Source organism: Engraulis encrasicolus, chromosome 15, assembly GCF_034702125.1.
Source record: "Engraulis encrasicolus isolate BLACKSEA-1 chromosome 15, IST_EnEncr_1.0, whole genome shotgun sequence".
Taxonomy (NCBI): Eukaryota; Metazoa; Chordata; class Actinopteri; order Clupeiformes; family Engraulidae; genus Engraulis; species Engraulis encrasicolus.
In genome coordinates this window covers 6664745-6675865 of record NC_085871.1, presented here as the reverse complement: position 1 = coordinate 6675865, position 11121 = coordinate 6664745, and positions in this window count along the sequence as shown.

Sequence of the window (11121 nt, the reverse complement as noted above, 5' to 3'; positions counted from 1 at the left end):
TCTTCAGGACACACGTCTAATATTATATATTTAGTGATAATGATTTCTCGCCAAGATGGAGGTGTTTGCCCAGTGCAAAATTGGATTAGCTAAAACTGTTACCCCGAGTGTGATCTGACAGAGTGCGGGGCCTAAAAGATGCCATTCCAGGAACAAGCATGAGCAACACACACATTCACACACGCACGCACGAACGCACGCACGCACGCACGCACGCACGCGCATACACACACACACACACACGCACACAGACACGCACACACACCAATCTGAGAGGTGCAACAGAGCATACTGTTGGGATGCCGCGACGACAAGCGCACTACAGGGCCTTGTGGTGAGTGGTGTGTGGTGTGTGTGTGTGTGTGTAGCGGAGAAAGTGTGAAATGAGCCTTGGGTCTCCATGCCCAGCAGGATCTGTATTTTGAATCAGAGCCCTCTGCGAGAGGCCATAAACACCCACTGTGCCCAAGTCTGTTACGGGGGCACCAGACGAAACAACCGTGCGCCGCGGTGGCACGGCAAAACCACAGGCCGCCACAATAAGGTCGTGTAGCTTAGCAGCCAGAGAGCATGGCACTAACCAGGACAAGGTCAGCGGTGTGATATCCACTGGGCTAGCTGGGGTGTGTGAAATCGCTTGCATGCTCCTTGTTTACGGTAGTTGTTTTCTGACTGCATTTCACTACACGTTTTACTCTAAGTGGTAAATAAAAGAATTAAAACCTTTGGTCAGAGGCAGAAGCATTCAAGAGGGCTGTAGTCATTTTCAATTAGATGAAGCAACACAACTTCTGGGTAACACTTACTTTGTAAGTTTTTCTTTCACTTCAGACACATAGGCCTAAAAACAATATCTTTTAACTGACATGTTTCCACGTCTTCATCAGGGAGTCACATGGATGTTGATGTGTGATGTGCTTTAGGCCTACTGTAAAATCAGCTGATGTTGTTGTCAGCTGATTTTAAAGCTGGTCACACCTCCACAACAACATCAGCTGATTTTACTGCAAATCACGTCACACATCCCTTTGACACTCTGGATGAAGATGGAAGCTATAACGTCGAAACATGTCGGGTAAAAGACAAAAAACATCATACAGTATGTCTGTTGTAAAAGAAAACGTACGTGTAACTCTTACTACAACAGTAAGACATACTGAATGTTACATATCTACAATTTTATCATTTAGTATTTTATTCTTTTTCAAGCATTATTGATTTTTACACGTAATCGCAACATTAGCATCCTTGAAGGGCCCTCAGTCAACGTCAGTGAACCGGCTCATGACTTATGAGCTTGATTTACACTGTAATAAATTGCCAGATCCATATTTAGGACTACAGTTCTTTTTGGTGAAAGTAACAAAGTAATGCAAAGGTGTAATGCCTTACATTTTAAATATAGTAATATTGTAGTGTAAGGGATCATTTTGAAAAGACAGTAACATGTAATCAGTAATGCATTACAGTTTTTGAGTAACTGCCTAACACGGCCGTGCAGTAAAAGGTTGGATATGTTGCAGGGCTTTTCCATTCTCAAAGCGGCCAGCACAGACAGACACGCCATCTGCTTGACAGCACTCTCTTTTCTCAGAGACAATATTTCTGTAAGTGTCTGTGTCTTGTCTTGTGTGCATGGCACCTCACTGTTTTCCTCCCCTCCTCACCTCCTGCACCCAACCCTGCCGCTCACCTGTCTGCAATCCTGGAGGATCCTGGAGATTTGGAGCAGGGGGTAGAGGTTAATCTGAGGGGGATACAGTTCATCAGCCTCAAAGAAAAGAGCAGAGCGGCCTTTGCCAGAGCAGAGCGGCTGTGGAGCGGTGGCGGCGTGGTGATGGTGATAGGAAGAGAGGGGGGGGGGGATCCAACATCAGTATGGGCCCTCAGTCCTGCCTCGCTCCCAGCGGCAGCAATTCTATTAGAGTCCTAAGATGGAGCCAAGAGAGGGGAGAGCAACAAACAGACCAGAGCGAAGCAGAGAAGAGAGGAGGACAGGAGAGGAGAGGAGAGGAGAGGAGAGGAAAGAAGAGAAGAGAAGAGAAGAGAAGAGAAGAGAAGAGAAGAGAAGAGAAGAGAAGAGAAGAGAAGAGAAGAGAAGAGGAGAGGAGAGGAGAAGAGAGAGAGAGGAAGAGAAGAGAAGAGAAGAGAAGAGAAGAGAAGAGAAGAGAAGAGAAGAGAAGAGAAGATGAGAGGAGAGGAGAGGAGAGGAGAGGAGAGGAGAGGAGAGGAGAGGAGAGAAGAGAGAGGAAATAGAAGAAGAGTGGAGAGAGAAGGAGAGGAGAGGAGGGACGGGAAGAGAAGAGAAGAGAAGAGAAGAGAAGAGAAGAGAAGAGAAGAGAAAGGAGTGGAGAGAGAAGAAGAGGAGAGGAGAGGAGAGGAGTGGATGGGAGAGGAGAGGAGAGGAGTGCAGTAGAGCAGGGTAGATAGGGAGAGCTGAGAACGTGAAGGGCAGGAGAAACTTATAAAACCCTTTAGTGAAAATAACAGCACACAGCAAAGGGACTGTTAATGGAAGAAATCTACAGATGAATTTTTATACACCTCTTGTGGCTGTCGCTGTGTAAAACGACACACCAAAAGGAAGAGGTAATGGAAAAAGATGGATTTGTATACACCTCTCGAAGCTATCCTCATGTGGCACAAGCATTGCAGTTTTTTATATACAGCGCATATTCATACATATTGTCATGGTAGTCATTTTTAAATAAGAACCTTGGACCTTGCAATATACAACACACGGTGCTTCTGAATGCTGCTACCATGATAACCTGACCAACTGGATTGCCCTGGACTGTGTAGGCTATGTGTCTGTGTCATAGTCTTGTTCTTCTAAAATTGGTCCTGTCTTGCACTTCAATGTATGTCTTTACATTACATTTACATTTACATTTCACTTCGCTGACGCTTTCATTTGTTCAAAGCGACTTACAACTATTATTTTTCAGGGTATTGGTTACAGTCCCTGGAGCAATGTGGGGTTAGGTGCCTTGCTCAAGGGCACTTCAGCCATGAATGGAGGTGTAGGGAGAGGTTGTGGGGGATTCGAACAGGCAACCCCTAGATTGAAAGACCAACTCTCTAACCACTAGGCCATGGCTGCCCATGTCTTGTTAATGTCAGTCCTGTGTATGTCTTTGCATGGGATAGAGAGAAATGGAATTTCAATTTTCATTTATGACCTGTGCATATGAAAAAAAAAAACTGACAACAAAGTTGACTTTACTTGAGCTGAAAGGGAATTCCTTATTGACCTGGGTGGGGGTGGGTGGGTGGAGTGAGTTTGGCTGTGTGTGCATTAGGTGATATTTTATTATACAGAGCATAATATTCACAGCTATATTAGGCAGTCATTGTAAATAATAGGTTCTCAATTGACCTACCTGGTTTAAACAAAGGTTAAATAGAAATTTAAAAAGATAATATCTTCAGCAATCGGGCTGTTATCTAGGAGGCAACAGTGAGTCATGTGAAGATGATGGGGGCCTAATCCGTATGCACCACACACGCCCCCCACGCCCCTTCACACCTGTGTGAGGCCTAGCATAAGGACAGACGGATTAAGGCAAGAAATTGTTTCCATCAGAAACCTGATTACAGCCGTTCTCATGAAATGCGCCCAGCAATAAGAACTGAAATTGAAGGCATAATTATGAATACGCAAACCCAAAATCGCTTCGGCCTCTGTCGCAAAGTGAATGAGAGAGCTGCCGGAGCTTGAAGCCAAAAGCATTAAATTGACACTGCTTCCTTTTCCTTTTACTCTCATTAAATACAAAATAGTTTTCCGTTTGTTTATCCTAGGAGGCAAATTTATCTTTTGATGAGAGTAAGATTTTAGTGGAAAACCCTGACAAAATCCTAATTTGCTCAATAACTAATGCAGCATGACTATTGTGCTGGACGAGTTTGTGTGAGGCTCTATCTGCACAAAGTACAATCTATACCTCGGTGTGGAGGGCATGAAATATAGAGGAACACTATTGAACTTCTGAAGTTTTGCTATGCATTACTTCTTTTTTCCCAGCAGCAATTTTCGTTTTCTGTCTGGTCCTAAATCCATTCATTTCATGTTAAAGATGTGGAGAACTCATGATGAACTTGACACCACAGCACTGTGTAAGACAAAAATCAACAGTCATATGCAATGGGCAGTCTGCTTGCAAGATGTAGGCTACACAAACATTTCCACAGGCACACTTCTTTCCTCATGAATTAGCATGCAATATGAACACCCTTATTCCAGTAAGACATGGTCCCAGTTATCCCCAGTTATAAATAAACTGTTCCCAGAATGGCAATGACCAAGTCATAATGTATTACTAAAGGCTCTGTGCACCGTCATTGTGGTGTAGTACTATGGTAGTTACATTTTTGTCAACACTATTACTGCGTCCCACTGGTGGAACGGTGTGCATTAAGGGGCTATCCAAAGATGTGTCTTGAGTTCAGTCATGAGCACGGAAAAATGGTTATGGATACTACGCAGTTTCAACCGTTTTGAATGCTTTATGAAGGCATTGTAATGTTTCTCAAAAGTGTCTTTGCACAACAAACCTGTAGAAAGTATTACCAAAATGACCAAATGTGAAGATGACCAATTCCAAGCCAATTCTGACAGCATGGGCAGCCTGTACATGAAAAGACTCAAAGTCAAAGATTCACATAGCGTACTCTCTCCAACAGTAATGAAATGTAGGCCTATATATGTGTTAAAAAAAGAGATAAACTGTGAGTTAGCTGGTGTAATGAGGACGATGCTTCAATGGATACTTCAGAGTGTTGGACTGCGATGGGTAGGGGTGGGGGGTGGTAGTGGATATCTAATGCGCTCAGCCCTCTTTGCTGGGGCCGATGGAACAGAAGGAGGGAGGGAAGGAGGAATGGGTGTATGAATTGATAGAAGGAGAGATAGATGAACGGTTGGATGGATAGATAGATAGATGGATGGAGGGTATTTAAGGCTATAAGGCACAAGCTGCCCATCCATCCCTCAGAGTGGACTCTCGCTCTCTCTCTCCGTGGTCTCCAGCCGCTGGATGAATGCTAAACATGCCGTGGAAGATCAAAGTTTGTGTTCCCTTATGAATAAAAGAGTATGACCCATCTGTGCGGGCTTAATAAGAGAGGTTCTACATCCTAAAGAAGTGTGGAGAGAGAGAGAGAGAGAGAGAGAGAGAGAGAGAGAGAGAGAGAGAGAGAGAGAGAGAGAGAGAGAGAGAGAGAGACTCAGGCCTGTCCCCTGGGGGAGGATTCCAGCCCACTACTTCAACTGGCAACCAGCTAGCACATGATAGAATGGCTTTTGAAAGAACATGAAAAGAGCTTCCTGATTTAATAAGGTCACGATAATAATAAAAAATGGAAGTAAAATAGGGGGGAAAGCTCTCTCGATGATGTGACAACTGCAAACCACCGTCCGTTTCTAAAAATAAATCATTTACAGTATGAATTGTTAAGATTTCTGCACCATATTTTTTGTTGCTTTTTAAACGTGCATTGGCTTTCTTGGCAGATTATGCGAGCCAATTTAATTCCAGCCACAGCATTCGATGATGTTTGCCATTGATTCCAAGGAAAAGGATGTTGTTTACAGTGCCGTTGATAATGAGGGGCATAAAAAATTCTCCCTTTCGCTCGTCATAGAGTCCATGATACTTAATTCCATTTATTTGTATCGATTTGATGGGACACTTCAAGAATGAAGAGGCATACACTTAATGGTTGATATTGATTACATGAAAATTACCTTGTGTACACAATGACTCCAATGCCGGTCAAAAAAACCCTGATATTGTTATAATGGCCGTGCCTTCCATGCACAAGTGAGGTCTCATAAGGACTGATATGCTAATAGGCTATCAGCAAAACAGCCTTCATTTGGATGTGCGGCCTGGACGCCCACCTAAGTGCACAGCAGTTTTCGGACAGATGGACCGAAAGGGCTTAATGAAACCACCAAGGCCAAAGACTTGCCAGCCCAAACTCATTTCAGCAGGACTCAATTAATCTTCCCCCCTAATATTCACACTCTCCAGGGTACCTCGAGAAGTCTCACAGTGACACCGTGTCAACGTTGTTTGTGGGTAAAAAAAAGGCGCTTATGTCGTAAGAAAGTGAATTACGAACACCTCGTGACCCTTGACCAATGACTCCCTGGTCGTCACCATACCTGGAGGAATTTCCATGTGTACTTGAGTGAACCCATGATGTGTGGGCAGCGGCCGATGATATACTTATTTATTTTCATCATTCATTAATTATGTATTTATTCCATGTTTCTTTTTCATGCTTCCATTAATTAGCAGGATTCTTTATTTATTTTCACATAGATGAAGTCTATGAGGATTTTATATTCTCCCAACAGATGCAGCTTCAGTCGCTATGTACTATAATTATTGTGATCTTAGCATATAAAATAGGCCTACAGTTTTTCAACACTAGTTAACTGACAATCATCAATAATACCCCATTGGCACTTTACTCTCAACTGACTGATTCCCCCCCCAGGCAAAAACTCCCTGTGTCTCATATCACGCACTTGTGTCAGTGCACTGACGATTAGTGCATAGCGCTCACAGTGCATAGGGTCGTGGAAAAGTTTGAGCACTATGCACTATCACGCATGCAATACTTGGCTTGGCATGAAAAGGTTGGTGTCTCAGCAACATTACTTACAGAATTAGAAGACTGTTGACGTTACTCTTCTACATTCTAAACTGAATGCCACAATTTTTTAGTTTCATAACAACATGGCGGCCGTTTATTGCGTGCAGTGTCCATCATTTAAGCACTGTGTTTTTCGACCATTGTTAGGGCATCATCAGGGCATTGTCAGTGCACTGAATTTACCGAAATATTCGTGCCCTACGTACTGAAACATAGTGCCCAAGTTCGATGGAGTAGAAAGTTCAGATGGATTGGGTTCAATTTTCTTTCGAATGCCTTTTAAATGTTGTCTATCGTCAACAATAGCCCCTGATCCAAGATTGGATATCTTAACAGATAACCCTGTTCTTGTGTGCACTGTACTGTATGTACAAAGATTCCACTAATTAGCTACGCCAACTTGTCTGATCGTTTGTAGGAAAAAACAGCAAAACCCAGTGAATATTATTATGCCAACAGTAATAAACACATAATGTAATAAGAGAAAGTCAAAGGCCTGTGAGGTATGCTTAAGGCACATTCTCACCAGGGGGACATGGAGAACAAACTTGAAAAATCTATCAACTTTGAAGATACACTAAGAAATAACAACAAAGAATTAAGCACAAGAATGAGGAAAACTGACACAGCAAATTTGGTTTTGGTTGCAAGTTGGGGGAGTCACTTGCTTTGCCTCACAAATGTTGATATTTAAGTATCTCAGCATAACATGGCCAAGTTACAAGACTGGACATTTAGGGAGAACGACTATGCCATACTGGGAAGTTAATTAACGAGATCAACTCCCAGGAAATTACCATGAAGTGACAGTCAGGCAACACAGGTTCGAAAATACAAAAGAGACATGAATTCCAAACACAAAAGGTAGGCCCATACTCTTTTCTTCTTTTCATTCGGGAAAAGAGCTAGGCAGCGCTCAGAGCACTTGTTACTGGAAAGTGTACAATAATCACAGCAACCCATGATGAACATTGCACATGAAACATTCTGAATTACACAGCAAACAAGTGCCAAATGCACCACACTAGTATGTGACTAGCCACCCTTTACTGTAAGTAATGCTACTTGCCTGCCAGATAAAACCCGATTGAACCTTGGGGGCTATGCAAAAGCAAAATAAAATAAACATGACAACATCAAAACAAGGACTTCCATTCCTTAAATGTTCTTTGATCTAGTCAAAACAAAGTCATTTGTCTACTGACACCACTTTTGGATACTTTCTACCAGAGATGTGGACTTGTGACTTGTGACTCGGACTGACTTGTGACTTGTGACTTCTGACAAATGACTCGACTTGAGACTTGACTTGCCAATATTAGGAGTGACTTGTGACTTGACTCGACTTGTACGCTATTGACTTGAGACTTGACTCGACTTGACAGTTTTAGCTTGCAATGACTTGCAATTGTGCTCCAAGTCAATGAATATATATATTTTTTTGCATTTGGTGTGAAAAAAATGCATGAAAGAAAGAAAAAAATAAATGATTTACCTTCAACCATAGTCAAAAACCATGCTAAAAAATATATATGATCAATTGTGGGTTGCATGGTCACCCAAACAAACACGAAAGCTTGTCTGCAGGCGTGCTGTAATGGTTAGGGAGTTGGGCTGGAGATCACAGAGTTGCAGGTTTGAATCCCACCCTTAAACCCACCTCTTCCTACATCTCCATCCATGACTGAAGTGCCCTTGAGCAAGGCACCTAACCCCATATTGCTCAAAGGACTGTCACCAATATATGCGTTGGATAAAAGATAAAAGTAATTTAATGAATAATTATAAACCGTGGTAAAACCATGGTTAGTTTTCAGAGTAAAACCATGGTTCAATTTATAGTTAAACCTAGTAAAATCAACAACCAATGCCGAACCACGCTCAAAAAACTGAAATCATGGTATACCATGGTCGATTTTCGGGACATGACTGGCGAAGGGGGACATGCAAAGCAGTGTGGAGAGGTAATGAATTTATGACCAAAGGTAATTGTCAATATTGCACATATAATACAAGGTGACTTGTTCATGACTTGGAAAAAATAAGACTTGGACTTGGACTTGACTTGGCTTTGGCACGACTTGGACTTGGACTTGACTTGACTTGGCTTTGGCATGACTTGGACTTGGACTTGACTTGGTCAAATGTGTCGTAACTTGTGACTTGACTCGGACTTGATTGGAAGGACTTGAGACTTACTTGCGACTTGCAAATTAGTGACTTGGTCCCATCTCTGCTTTCTACTATAAATGGCCTGGCAAGATCTAGGATTTCTCACATTGTAAAGCCACTATGCTGGTACAAAGGTAGAGGTTGGAGGCCCTGAGAAGGAAGGAGTTTTCTTATCAATATGTGGGGACTGGCTTAGAATGCATCACTCTTGAAGCTTGTAAATAGCCAATAGCCATGTAGACATTAAAGTTGGAATGCTTTAAAGGCAGTTTATATGCTGTTTTATCCAGGGCTTTGAACCGGTTCAAGGAACGAAAACGAAAACCGGGAACTTTTGGTATTTTACAGGGAACAGAAACGAAACCGGAAACGTTATTATTTTTTATGTTCTGGAACAGGAACACTTATTTAAAAATAATGGTAACCGGTTAATACCGGTTAATAACGTTCCTCAAACAAAAAAAAGTAATTATTTTCCTGCGCACGTTACCATGAAGGCTGAGGTTCACGTCCTGTGTGACATCAGACATTGTCTGACTGAATGGAGAGAGAGCTGTGGACTACAAAGTCTCCACTCCACATCTTAAATAAGAGAAACCACTGTCATACAAAAGGGCAAAGTTTCCATTGCATAATTGTAAGACATTGCAGAGAAGCGTGTGTAAAGCGCACCAAGAATGTTCGACGTTATTGGGCATCCATGGCCGCTTTAAATATGCACAAACTCACAATGTCCATCATGGCGTTCCCCGTGACCCAAGTCAGCGTGGAGCATGCATTTTGAGGTTTATTCTCCGCTTCTCCGCTTAGGTCGTCCCTAAATGACAAAATTCTGGAGGATATTCTTTTCATCTGCTTGAATATACAGTTTGGAATGTAGGCTGACCCATTTGCACTTCCGTCTTTCTTGGTTAATTAACGTCAGTTAGGCCTATGGGAGTAATCAGCTGACAGGAACGAAATTAACCGTTCCGGGAACAGTATTTTTCTGTTCTAACCGGTTCGGGAACGTCAATTTATTGGTGGAACGCATAACCGGAAACGTTATAATTCCGTTTCTGTTCGGAATGGAACGTTTGGAAAAAAATAACGGTTCAAAGCCCTGGTTTTATCCAGTTTGCTTTTCACAGCAGTGAAATATTTTCACTTTCCAGACGTAAAGATCAGATAACAATGTAGCCCTAAAACTGTTGATGCAAAAGAATAATAAAGACAATAAAGAAGGCCACATCCCATCATCCTGTCAACATGACAAAGCTTTGATAAAAATGCACATCATCAGTAGGTGTGAGTGCTGATTGTCAACATTGCTAGAAGACACATGAATACAGCAGGAGGATGTATGGAGAAACTTGAAGAGAATCAGATGGACAAGTGTTAATGTTCGACACAAATGTTCCCTGTTATCAACTGGTCAATGGTTCCGCCATACAGCACTGCAGAGGTCATGCTAATCTTGGGAAACGGGAAGTGCTCTTCGGCTGCCGCAACATACCATCACAGCAGCACAGCGAGCAACATGCAATCAGCAGAGGCAGGCGCCGGGACAAAACAACTCGTGCTATTCACACAGCGCTTATCTGAGCCCAGACACGTTATCATTGATCAGCGTGATTGTGCATCTATCAGGGTCGACGATGTAAAGCCAGCCCTTCCTCGACTCAGACCTGCCTCCTTTCTTGTCCTTTCAATGCCCCACCTTTCTATCCACACCATCAACGGTAACACCCCCCCCCCCAACCCCCTGGCTGAAATCGATCACCTTTCTTTCGCCTCTGGACGACAGATCAGTCAGCTTGATGTCTTTTGTGTTGCGATATTAATTGGGAAAAAAGGGTCTAAAGCTAGCGACAAGCTGAGACCAGAGACCAGAGAAAGAAAGAGAACACTGGGCAGCTCCCCAGTCCTGCGGCCAGTGCAGTCAGGCGCTACTGGGTGATAAAGCTCTGGCACCTCAAATCTTTCACAGGCAGGGGATTACGGAGGGAGGGAGGGAGAGAGAGAGAGAGAGAGAGAGAGAGAGACAGAGAGAGAGAGAGAGAGAGAGAGAGAGAGAGAGAGAGAGAGAGAGACAGAGACAGAGACAGAGACAGAGAGAGAGAGAGAGAGAGAGAGAGACTAAGAGGAGTTAAGGGAAATAGTGCAGAAGAAAAGGCTAGAGAGATAAAAGAAAGACAGAAAGAAAGAGGGGATGAGAGAGCGGGAGAGAGTTCAAGAGAGAAGAGTTAAGGAAAAGAATGAAGGAGAAAAATCTGAAGAGATAGAGGAAGGATAGTCACA